At 35.9% G+C, this 13,638-nt stretch overlaps 1 long non-coding RNA gene across 1 annotated transcript; it reads left to right on the top strand.

The window, feature by feature from the left end:
* Positions 1–1,530: 1,530 nt before the first annotated feature.
* LOC126827615 (uncharacterized) lies at positions 1,531–9,717 on the top strand. Its single transcript, XR_008788824.1, has 6 exons — positions 1,531–1,594; positions 4,963–4,986; positions 6,379–6,747; positions 7,523–7,708; positions 8,441–8,510; positions 8,962–9,717. It is a non-coding gene; the product is annotated as an uncharacterized LOC126827615 (long non-coding RNA).
* Positions 9,718–13,638: the final 3,921 nt, after the last annotated feature.

Genomic DNA, 13,638 nt, shown 5'->3' with positions numbered 1-13,638 from the left:
CAATTCTCTACAAATCTATCAACTATTACAGCCGTAAAAAATTTATTGTTGACGATTTTGAATAGCAGTAAAATTAAGCTTCTTGGTTATTACAGCTGATTTAGAAATTACGTTCGTTTCATTTTTTAAATCGCTTTATCATTTACTGTACCGTTAAGAGCGGCATCTTTTGGTTTAGTACAAATACTATCTCTGAAACACTCGGTTTAGGCAGGAACATGATACTAGCAGTAGTTTCATTTTACTTTTACAAGCTTCTTAAAACAATTGTTGAGCTAGCTAACGTGCTCATTTCTTAATTCAATTTCTTGTTCTAACTTTCTGTTATGTTTCGTAAAAAAGTAGTCTTGATTATCCCGACCTGTCAATCAGCCTTAGAATGGTCGACAGACTGGTTAAGCGACTCTAATTTCAAAACAAGGGCACGTAACCTATCTTTTACTCAAAAGTGTCTGGATGTTATGGACGACACATGGAACCAGTTTTCAGTCTATTATTTATAGATGATTAATGGTCATAGCTTATTAAGTACAACATGATCGTTTATTTAGTGACTATAATTGTGTGAAACTGATTTGAGGCTTGGCATATATATAAATATTGTGGCGAAATTGTCGAGATATATGGAGATATTTATTTATGGTGGGTCACCCTATATATGGTCGCGTCAACGTTACTTTTAAACATAAATCTTAAAAAAAATGTTATATCAACTCCAATATTAGTTTAGTTAATCGCCCGTTAATACATGGTGGGGGTGGGTGAAGATGTGGCCGAATGGTTAGCGCGTGCGCGTTGCATCATAAGGTCTGTCAATAAGTCAACTGGCGTGGTTTCAATTCCCTAATTGTACGTGACAAGGAATAGGGTCCCCTGTCCAACCCCGTGTTTTTCTCCGGGTGCTCCGGTTTCCTCCCACTGCCAGAGACAACGCGCTAGCGAATTATTGAAATAAAGTTGAACCATATGTTAGTCTCGAAATGACTTAGTTTGTTACGAATGTACGTTAAACCCCATTTCCCTCTTTAAAATATGGTGTTGTGTCTGAAATATGCGATATCAGTGTACAACATGGGTTGGTATAATATAACAATAATATAATATGTTATAATATGTGATTTGTGATATCGCACTAAATGTTAGCAGATCTTATTTATTTTATTCAATGATATTTGACTAGTGAATGTATTTCAAAATACAATCAGGCATGTCTTATCCTTGTCGTGTGTGTTAACTATCTTATGTTAACAATAAATTAAATAGACCACGTATTAGTGATTTATAAGCTGTGGCAATTGAATAAATTATGTGTTGCTTTGGGTTTTTTTAAAAGTTACACAATGAATTTCTTAATGAATTACATTTATGGTTCTTACAAATCTGCCTGAAGTTTACAACAAAAGGGGCCATTGTACAGATTTGTCAAGTAATAGATATATATTATACATGTGTTGTATAAATGTCACGCTCAGCGTATACATATTTGTGAAGTAAAGATGGTTAAACGCATTATGATTGTGAGTCATGGAGAGGACACCTACGGAAATATTTAGTTTCTTTGTGATCATTATAATGTTACATAGTAGTGTTGTGGGTAAGTAAACATTGTCTCAAATGTACATATATACTATTCAAAAAAAGTAGGGGATATTTGATTTTTAAGTGTTATTAAAGTCACCTAATGAAACTGACGAAGAAACAAATGACAAAATGAAATGAAGTTCACATTCATCGATTTATTCCAAATGATCGTTAGACTAAGTAAGGCACAGACTGACCATTATAAGGGTAAAATGATACCCGGGGTCAAACAGCAAAGTTACCACAGCATCACAACCAAGTCAGTAACGGGTAAATCCTCCTCTGTTTGCCAAACAAGCATTGATCCGACGTGGCATACTCCTAATGAGACGTCTAAGGTCATTTTGGTCCAGATTGTCCCATTCCTGTTGCAACGCAGCAGCAAGTTCTTGGACATTGGCAGGACGTTGTTGACGTTGACGTAACCTCTGTCCAAGCATGTCCCAGACATGCTCGATGGGGGAGAGGTCGGGGCTCAGTGCTGGCCAAGGTAATGTGGTGATGTTCTGTTGTTGGAGGTAACCTGTAACGATCCTGGCCCTGTGACATCTTGCGTTGTCATCCTGGAAGATGAAACGGCGGCCATGACGTCGTGCGAACGGCACAACATGGACTGCCAAGATGTTGTCCCGGTAGTACTGGCCTGTAACACGCCCTGCAACAACATGTAAAGCCGTTCTTCCAGCAACAGTGATGCCTCCCCACACCATAACAGAACCACCCCCAAATCGATCATGTCTGATGACGTTAACGTCTTGGAAGCGCTCGTTTCGACGACGCCACACCCTCCTACGTCTGTCCAAAAAATCAACAGTGAACCTTGACTCATCTGAAAACATCACATTGCTCCAGCGTTGATTATCCCAGTGTTGACGATCCCTACACCAACGACGTCTTGCCTGAATGTGATGATCTCTCAAACAAGGGATCACGCGAGGACGTCGGGCGCGAAGGTGACCCCTATGCAGTCGATTCCGAATCGTCTGGCCACTCACTCTCACACCAGTGTCTGTTTGAAGACGAGCGCTGATCTGATTTGCTGTGATGACACGATTTCTCAAGGCCAAGGTACGGATAAATCGATCCTGGGCTTGAGTTTTCGCCCTTGGTCGACCTGAGCGTGGTCTGTCCTGTACAGATTGTGTATCACGGTATCTGGACCATAGCCTGCTTATGACAGACTGAGAAACATTCATCGTCCGCGCCACAACCGCCTGTGTTGTGCCGATCTGTAGCATGCCAAGGGCACGTAACCTTTCATTTTGGGTAAGCCGACGCATATCAAATTTGTTTTCTGGTCACTAAAACAATTAAACTGATGTTTCCACCCTGGAATTCAATGCCACAATGACTGTAACATTCAAAGTCAGAGTCGTGCAAATCTTGGGTTGGACCCCCATGATGATCCCAAGCATCACCTGCATTCCATGTGGTAGCTATTGGTGCGTTTGGGCGTCACATGTAACTGGAAATTTTTCTTCTGTTAGGTTCTATAGTGACTTTTTTCGTAGTCATTTGCATATTTTAGTATTATGCCCCCAAAATCAAATATCCCCTACTTTTTTTGAATAGTATATATCAGTGATTATCAACCAGTGTGCTGGGGTTTTTTTTTCATGTGTTCCAAGGTGTGCAGTTGGTAAAAAAAAAGATGGAGAACCATATATATATTTCATTCAAGAGTTAATGTATATATATAATAAATAAAGGTTAAAAATGCTTAAACATAGTTACATTATGCACGAGCTAAATCGGCCTATTGTAGGTCGTTTATTAGGCCTGAAATGTTATCTAAATTATTAATTAGACATTAATTAACATATCAAGACCATAATCAACTCTCGATGGCATCGCTAGCCTGCGGTGTTTACTGGATTACGTTCCGATTTGCTGTTCGACTTCCATTCATAATTAAATAAAAAAATGAATAATCGAGACTTTTTTTTTATCCTACCGACTTTAGTAATGGTAATCGAGGCTAACCTCAATATTCAATCGCTAAAATCTCAGTTAATAGTGGATCAATTTGACTGAAATTTTCAACAAATAACCTTTACATTATCTAGTTTTATAGTGAGAATTGACATATCTTTATCTAATCTCCCATAATGTATCTTTAAAGAAAGTACTGTTTGATTTTAAAGAAAGTACAATTTTTTAATTTTCTACAGGTTTCGTCTGAACTTGTCAAGACATACAATAACAACATCGTGACGTCATAGAGAGAGAGAAATGGGGTTTAACGTCCACTCGACACAAACTAGGTCATTTAGGGACTAACACATGGTTCAATTTTATTTCTATAATTCGCTTGCGGGTAGGGGTCTTTAGCAGTGGGAGGAAATCAGGAAGACCGCAGAAAACTCACTGGCGTGGTTTCGAATCCCCGGTTGTACATGACAAGGAGTGCTAAAGACCCGCTGCTAAAGACCTCTACGCGCAAGCGCATTATTGGGAAAAAAATGAACCAAATGTTAGTCGCGAAATGACCTAGTTTGTGTCGAGTGGACGTTAAACCCCCTCTCTCCCCAAAAGCTTTGCCTGTTGTTCAATCCTTTTCAAATGAATAAAATATTGTTTAAACTAGGCCAAATACCCACAGAGTTTGACGTGAAAACCAGCAATTTTAATGGTTTACCTAAAACCCACAAATCTAAAGAAATAAACACAGCATGTGTAAACCAAAATTCGACATACATGGAATTGAATCATCCTTAGGATTTGAAACTCCGAATAATTATAGCAGGTCCAGCATGTGAAACTTGCCGTCTTAGAATTTTTGCCAGCCCGCGTACACAACTTTTGCCACATTGCCAACCGTCTTTCCTCTCTCACGCGCTCAGGATTTGTTTCGTCAGGCTCTCATTACATTTGAATGTGTATAAACAAAACTAATGTTTCATAGTGAAAGGTGACTTTGTTCTTGGAAGGATCGCGATCAGAATATGGTTTCTGGAATGGGGTCGCATACAAGGAAAGTTTGGGAAAAACTGGTTTATCTAAACGAGACTGCATTGGACCAATTATATTGAACAGTGTCAGCAGCATGCGATATTCACAATGGCATCTCCCATGGTCATCTGAATCCGAGTAAATTTCTATTGATGTATGGGCCGAAGGACGTTACTTGTATAAAATTAAAAGAACTGGAGGAATTTACTGTACGCCGCCATTTTGGAATGGTGTGCAATTCCTATGATGTTATTACCCAGTCTTAGTGTTTATTATATGTATTTAATTGGTAATATGTTGTTAATATTTCTAATTTGTGGGTAGTACATACGCTCGTAGTAAACAAGAAAGGTTTGCTACAATTTGTTTATGTTTATTTTAATCAATATGCGCCCAGCTGTACTAATAATTTATTATTATTATTTTCAGTCAGTATGAACTGTGATAGATTAAGTAAGTATATTTGATTAGAGAAGAGGGATCACGGTGGCTAAGTGGGTATGGCGCTGGGTCGCTAGCCTGGAGGTCGAGTGTTCGATCACTGCATTGGCCGAGAAAGTTCATCCAGATTTTCCGGCGTGGTTTCCTCTTGTCAGTGATGCAGGACGGGGGGGCCTGACAAGGACAGTCGTCTAGTCGTTCGGATGGGACGAAAAACCGAGGTCCCGTGTACACATTGGCGTGCACGTAAAAGATCCCTTGGCATTTGAAATTCGATATAAGAGTAGGCCGTAGGGCCGCTGCCCGGGCAAAATTTCTCTCATAGCACACTGTATGGCGTATGCCCGTCTTTATTAGCCCAGTTTAGGAGCAGAACAGTAGTACGTTAAACCCCATTTCATTTAATTTTATTTGATTAGAGACGGTTAACACTTGTATTTTCCACAATAATTCACAAACTAAATCCTAATGACTATCACTGTGCAACATTAAACCTACTATTGATATTGACCTATGTTTATATTTACATTCTAATATTTAGATTTGGTTTGTTTTTTCCACGATTCACTCATTTTTATAATATAGAATAGAACACGGTGTGGTAAAATAACATACTTAAAGCTACAATTTCATATTTTTAAATTATATTTTTAAAATTTATTAAATTAAAGCCTTAAATAGATGGTATCCATAAACAGTCCTACCTTGTTAAAGAATAATCCTATTAATCCTATAATTCACTATTGCCAGCTGAGAAATTGGCAAAAATATCATTTTCAGCTTCAAATTCAAACATAGCTATTCCATGGTAATTGTGTTATTATTTCCTGTGTCAATGATTTTTAGGGGTGGGAAATAATGCCCATGGTCGCATAATAGTGAGTTGATAACCTATTGAGCAAAAGACATAGAAATAATTTTGTTTTGACTTTCTTAGAAAATATGAAATTCTCGCTTTAAAATAAAACAAAAATCAGACGTCATTTTGTCCTCGTGGCCTTTTGTATTTGTAGTCCATTTTGCCGAGATTTGAATGCAGCTATGGCGGGTGTGGCGCCAGGCAGGGTAAGCTTACTCTTCCGGACACCTGTTACCATTGTTTGTCGTGTATTTTGTACACGGTAAACAGTCCATTTGCTGATTACACCATTTTGCCTGTACCGTTTTTTAAGAACTTCGAAGTTTGTCTAATGATTTGGATTGTTCGTACTTGGTTTTATTTTATTTGTATTTTAAATTAGAATCTCTGCCCTTACACGGACATAAGTAAATCTTAGTTTTTTGTATTTACCTACTCATTCATTATTTCAAATTAGAACAAATGTAATCGTAAGGAGTATACATGTAGTTTCTTTATTCACATTTTCTTTTATTGAGTTAATCAGTGTTCTTGACTGTTTACAGATTTGAAACCTGAAGCGCCAGTTTGTAGTGACGTGTCTGTTAGCGGAAGGACCGTGTATTTATCAGGAATAGACAATGGTGCAAACGGTGTCGGCTGTAATTGTTACTTTAGTTTATGTAGTTTAAATGCATCTACGCAGCTACCAGTGACAATTGAAGTAAGGAATGTAACTACCGCAACCAACTGGTGTGATTATTTATTATATTCTGGATATAGAAATATTAGTACAACACTGTATTCGTGTGGTGAAAATGTACATAAAACGAGTTTTGAATTGGGAATCATGGAAACTGTGGAATTGTATATACAGAAAGGAACTATTAATGGTTTTGGGTTTCCCTTTTGTCTTGAACTAGTTAGTAAACCAGGTAAATATTTCTCACTCTATGTAATTAAATCAATAATGTGATTTTAAACATATCGCCAATTTTGATTATATTCTGATATTTCTAGGATCCGATTTCAAATAAACAATTTATATTTTACTGTCATTGTATTCCACTTGGCTATATTAACTATTGCTTGTTGTGAAGTTTGTTTGTTTTAACAATTTGTATTCATTTTTCATCTGCCGGTTAGTAGAGAATACGCTATTCCCCACCGTGTCAATTAAATGTTGTTACTCTTGTAGACCTACGTTGTGATTTGATATAAATTCAGACAATTCACAATGGTGAATCACGTCGGTAGAAGCGGACATCACATAAAGCTACTTAACACACACACATATATATATATATATATATATATCCAAAATTATTAGCACAACCACAAAGCTGCACTACTTTGTTTCACGGTAAATGATGAAAAGATAAAAAAAAAAAAAGGTATGCCGACACAAACTGATTTCAACACTGGTTTAATAACATTTTAACATTTTAAAGAACTTTTCGTCCGTCTTGGGACTATTCATAAATAATGTCTATATATATATACACACAAAGACATCTGTACGTATTTGCCGGTCCAAGAAAAGCCCAAGTTCGATTAATAACTTGGCAGTGTTGGGTAATTAGTGCGACAGAGCGTGGATTTTAAATCATAAATAAAACCAGAATAAATGTGTTAATAACTTAATTTTAAACACAGGACTCAATCAGTTAGTTGGACCGTTGAGACTGCTGTTTATTTAAACTCTTGTAGGTTCCGAAATACAATTAAGATGTACGTCCAAGTCAACAACAACAACGTCAAGCACCAACAATGGTATGTCGACAATTTCTGACAGTACCAGGAGAAATGGTGATACATGTGCCACTAGTTATAGAACGGATAAACCTGCCATGCCTTCTACAACTGAAGACCCACCTAATGATGATTCTGGTCAATGTAAGTATATTGGTTTCTACATGTACTACCAAAGTTTGCTTTACAAATCAAAATGTGAAAACGATGGAGCCGCATAGAATGAAACAAAACGTTTTCTTGAGTTATTTGCATAATAAATAACTGTCTGAAAACAATTCTTCTAAAATATACATTGACAATTTTTTTTTTTGGGGGGGGGAGGGGCATCTTGTATATAATACTTAAAAATAAAACCATGCAATTAGGCAATCGGGACATTAATTAGAAAATTACTTACAATGTAATTTAAAAATGCAATGGTTGGTGTTAAATACTCTCTATAGAATTGATAATGGTGAAGCAAGATTATAGGCCAACTAGGTTCATCACTGCATTGGACGTGAAGGTCCTGGTATTATTCTGGCAGGGAACATGAGACAATACAACAAGCCTCTTTTGTACAAATGGGTGATCAGTCACAGTGACTTAGCGAATCCTGGATTTGATCCGGGAATTTTCAGTCTGTATACCTTTTGTTTGAGTAAAATTAGGGCCCCATTGTCTCAAATTGGTATTGCACGTAAACATCACATGGAACAAATAAGCTAAATCCCGAAATCCTGTTTCATAATCTTTGGTTCCGGTTAGGGTAATGTTAATGAAGGACAGGTAGGCAAAGATTTTTAGATGATATTCTACAATAATCTTTCCCATAATATTTAAATAACTATTGGTGTACTCTTTTATTCTAAGTTTCTTGTATTATATTTTCAGTGATTGGTATAATAATTGGATCTATTGTCGCTGTTCTGTTTGTGGTAGCTTTAGTTATTATAATTGTCTGGTCAGTATAAACAACAGTTTTATACCCACTGTTAAAATCTTGTGTTAATGTTGTTAATCAATTGATATCAAGTCGAAGTGCTGTTCAATGGTTCTATTGTATTTTGTAACGAGTACAACAGCTTCCTGTCAGGAACAACTAAACTACTCTTGTAACGTGGACCATCTCTTTTACAAATGACATGTAGCTGTGACTAGGTATCATGTCTGAAGTCTGTTACGTTCATGTTCGTAAGCGTGATTATCAAAATCAGTAGATATAATAGACAAAGGACAGAAACACACTGGCAAAGAAAGGTGTGGCTACAGTCCACTAGACTTCATTCCATCAACCATTCACAATAATAATCTGTCTCACTCGCTTTGGGGGCAAGGAAGTGTTATATACATACACACAGCAGATCTCGCCTTAATGTAGGCACATTATTAAAAGTAGTATTTATACTTTTTAGCTTAATGAAAAGACAAAAGAAGGATCTCGTATATGAGAAGCCACAACAACCACAGCAGAGTTCACATATCTATATGGATTTACATGGTGCACCCGTTAAGAATGGAACTCCACAACATAACGATAATATGAACGGCGGAAATGAAGGGGTGATTTAAAAAAAATATTGACTCTATACAGTACCGTTGACATTTAGTAGATATGAATTCTGGGGACTAATAGTCGCATGATACACACAGAAACGGTCTTTCAAGGCAACGTTTGTCACACAATAAAAGGCTGCATTGCTTTGTCATAGATTATCCCAAAATGAAATATGGTGTCATCTGAAAGACTTGAAAACTGTTAAAATCTATCTAGTCTAATATACAATCATGTGTAAAATTGACGGGAGACTTTTCAGAATCTCTATTACCAGCCTTGTTTTCATTCTATGTATGTAACTGATGTGCAACCAGCTATATTACTTGTTTTTAACATTTAAGGTCATATCACTACTCACTCGATAATTTACGAAGTATGATGAATTGTCCCGATTGACATGTAAACAAAATGGAAATGGTAGTTTTCCCTGTGTACGGTGCTTAATGATTCTAGAGTTACTATATTGAAACAACGATTCACAGAATGATTTCGGCCATAAATAACTAGTAAATCTTAGTGATCGCAGTGTTCCATGCACGATTAGGTGCACGTGATGAAGAGATTATTACCATGTCATATTATACGCCAGTTTTTCGTTTGATTGTCTTGAACTTTGTTAGTTAATAAATTAAAATGTGTGTCTTCTTTGTGTTATTTCAATATATATTTTTTTAAATCTTGTTTAAACCCTGTTCTATACTTTGTAACCGTATCTACTTGAATACACTAGGTTAGATAGGTATTGACATGAATACAAGAACAATGGTCCCGCTCTTTATTCGCTTCCCATTGCCCGGGTGAGAATCCATAACTACAATTAAGTGTGACGGGAGCATTATACAACAAACCCTACCTGAATTATTTCGTTCTTTGATAGACATCTAAAAGGGTATCCACCATGGGCGGACGTGGCCGTGGTTCACTAGAAATAAGCAAATTGAAAAAAATCAACTCAAAACAAGTTGCTTGAAAAGCAAAAATTAAAAGTTTATAAAATAAAAGTGTGAAAACGATAAACACAAAAAAGAAATCATTTTACCAACCCCGTCTGTCGTGGATTGCGCCTTGGTCTAATTTAGATACAGAACTACCTGGAATTTAGATACGTAATGTCATTTAATTGGGGGTGGGGGGGGGGGGTTATAACCATATCTGTAAGAGTTTAATCCAAAAACCCGTTTAGCAATAAGTACACATAAAACATAATTCTCTTTAGGGTTTTTTATATCGTTACTACTTTTACAGTCTGTCCGAAATAAAACATGTAACATTTTCGAACATCTGGCTCAGAGTTCACAAAGCATTATCAGGTTTAAGTTCATATTTTACTCAACTCTCAATCACTGTTTATGAGATAAGAAAATATCTTTATTTCAGAAACACAAGACTTTGCACATAGATTCTTGTTGATGTATTTGATACATCAAAACAACAAAAGTTTTATAAAGGACTATATTTTAGTTAAAATAAGTCGAGCAATTTTGAGTAAAATCTTAACTAAAGTCTGAGAATGCTTTGTGAATTTGGGACTGATGGATTTCAACCAAATTTATTGTAATAATAGCTGCAGTATTTTGTAAATGTTATAATGTGTATAAGGCAGTTGTTAATGGGAGCCTGTTCCGGCCACTACCTCGTTCCTCGTCTTCTCACTTTATAGCGTTCCACAAACCTCGCCATTTCGTCCCTCGACTTCTAGACGTCTCACATTCACTAATTCTAGACTTCTCGACTTTTCAAACTTTGTAATTGACAAACGCGGAGGTTTGTAAGATTTAACTAGTTTGTAGATGACCATAATATAGCATTCTTTAACTTCATGCAACGATTTTATAAATTAATAGCAATATTACTACTTTTAGTTATAAATAACATGGCATGTTCGTTCTAACTTCGTGGTTCAAGAATTTTTATAATTAATAACAATATTGCTGCTTTAAAATCTTTATTAAAGATACATTATGAAAGATTTAGATAAAGAGCTAGCCATTCTTGCTATAATAGTTCGAGAATAGATAATGTAAAATGAACAAATTGAAAATTTCATTCAAATTACTCTATTGCGAGCGAAGATATTAGCCTTTGAAGGTTTGACAAGACGTGTGCAATAATTTCAACCACTGTACTAGTTGTTCGAAGCTAAGTCTCGCTCCTCCATTTTTAGTTTAAACCAAAATATGGCTGAACTGTTCTAATCTATTTAACATCGGAGAAATCCGATGCCATCGAGAGTTGATTATGGCCTGGATAAGTTAATTAATGTCTAATTAATAATTTAGAAAACATTTCAGGCCTTAAGAAAGACCTGCAATAGGCAGATTTAGCTCTTGCATAATGTGTGTTTAACTGTACTATGTGACAGGCATTCATTGACGTGGGTGTGTCTGTATTATTGCTATAGTTAGATTGGTTATTGTCAACTTCTATTAAAACTCACTAATAATATTATACTCAAAAAAGCCCCTCGTTTAGTTATTGGGTTATGAAACGAGGAAGTAAAATACGCATACGCGTCATACGCATACTACTGATGTGTAACCTATTCTTTGTGAATAACACGTCGTCTACTTTATAAATGCATAATTTAGTAACAAAAGTATGTGGTCACGGTAGCCCGAGTTTCATACATATATAAAAAAAATTGATACATCACCTACAGTGTTAATTTAGTTAGTTTTCTGTGTATCAACATGGATTGTTGTATGTGATTTCGTAATGGATGTATGATTTAAGATGGGGCAATGTAATCGGATAACGGAATACGTTCACCTAATTACGGTTGGTAATGTGATGGTTGTGTGTGTGTGAAATAGCTTTAATTAACGTCCGCTTCCACGTCCGCTTTAAGTTGTTGGGTTTTTATATGTGATTTGTGATATCGTACTGGATGTCAGTGTATAACATGTTTTTGTTATGTGATTTGTGATATCGTACTGGATGTCAGTGAATAACATGGGTTTTTATATGTGATATCTTACTGGATGTCAGCGTATGACATGAGTGGTTATAATGTGATGAGATATATCATATTGGATATTATCGTATAAATCATTTGTTTTATATGTGATATTGTATTTGATGATACGTGACTCAGTGAATGTAAATATTTCAAAATACAACAAGACCTGTCTTAACCTTGGCGTGTGTATTGTATTGTCTTATGGTGAGAATAATTTAAATAGATAACATATTAGTTGTTTATAAGCTGCTGAACTTGAAGAGGTTGTGTTGCTTTATTTTGAAACTTGAACAATGTATCCTTTATGTATTAAATGCATGTGTTGTACAAATATGAATAGAGTAACCAATTGCTAGTTATATATTATAAATATACCGGTAATGAGGAAGTATATTATTGTTGTTTAAATATAAAGCTCAACGTATACATATTTATTGTGAAAAATGTTTGATCGCTTTATAAATGTATAAATCCACAAGAACAAGATATAAATCAGAAATATGTTCAATAATATCGGTTGTGTAATTTCACTAGTGCTTTCATCTCATAAGCTTTACAGTGAAGTGTGTTAAATAATAGTGCTTGTGTAATTTGGAAACTAGTTTCAGAGCATAAGTTTAACAGTGAAATGGTCATATGAACACCCGTGAATCATGGCCAGATCACACAGGGAAGTATTTAGTTTCGGCGTGGCCGTTACAGTATTATATATTGGTGTTGTGGGTAAGTAAATATTATTCAGTATATCTCTTTGAAATATCATAGTTACAATCGTAAATAAATTCATAAATAACAGGCCCGGTGCGGTGTATGGCAGGATTGATCTGAAATACCCGATTCTTCCAAATGATTGACTATCGTTCGAAGAATGTAATTAGGCTACATGCCATTCGTATAAGCAAAATGCATAAATCTTCTTTACAAGATACAAAGTAGCAGGTATTATGTTCAAAATCCACTGCAGAGACCACAATACCTCAGTATTTAGAGAATTACATCGGTTTATATGATTCGGAAATTATTTGTCCAATCTAATAAACGTATTTTATACTGCAATTTTTTTTATCTTAGATCGTTGTCAAAACACCAGTGTGCACGTACATTACGAGTGTACAATGAACCAGGAAACAAGTATGATATCATCGCGGTCATCTTGGAACTGTAGCGTTCACATTTCTGGTCAGTCGTAGTTAAATTGGTGGAACCTTTGGGACTTTTTCGAAGAGCGTCGCCCCCAAGAAGGACCACATAATAAGTTGCCCGAGGGGTCCACTTCCTGGACCATAAGATGTACGCCAGTATTAGCAGAACCGTCCTCTCTATCTGCAGTACCATTTTAATAAAATAATTAATCAGAACACACTTTAAGAATGACGTTTTATCGGGGCGCTTAATTCATAAATATGTACTTAATTCTTATTTTAAAAAATGCCAATTTAATTCCTAATAACAATAATGCGAAAGTCTTTTAACTCTGTACGAGATGACTGGCCTTTAATGTCACGTGCGGTTAATATTGAGAATCAATTAACTCGCCCCAATGTTATCCCGATTGATGATAGGAGCGGCCAAGCA

Source organism: Patella vulgata, chromosome 7 (genome assembly GCF_932274485.2).
Source record: "Patella vulgata chromosome 7, xgPatVulg1.2, whole genome shotgun sequence".
In the NCBI taxonomy this organism is placed as follows: domain Eukaryota; kingdom Metazoa; phylum Mollusca; class Gastropoda; family Patellidae; genus Patella; species Patella vulgata.
The sequence above is the reverse complement of the archived record's forward strand: the minus strand, read 5'-3'. Positions and strand labels throughout refer to the sequence as shown.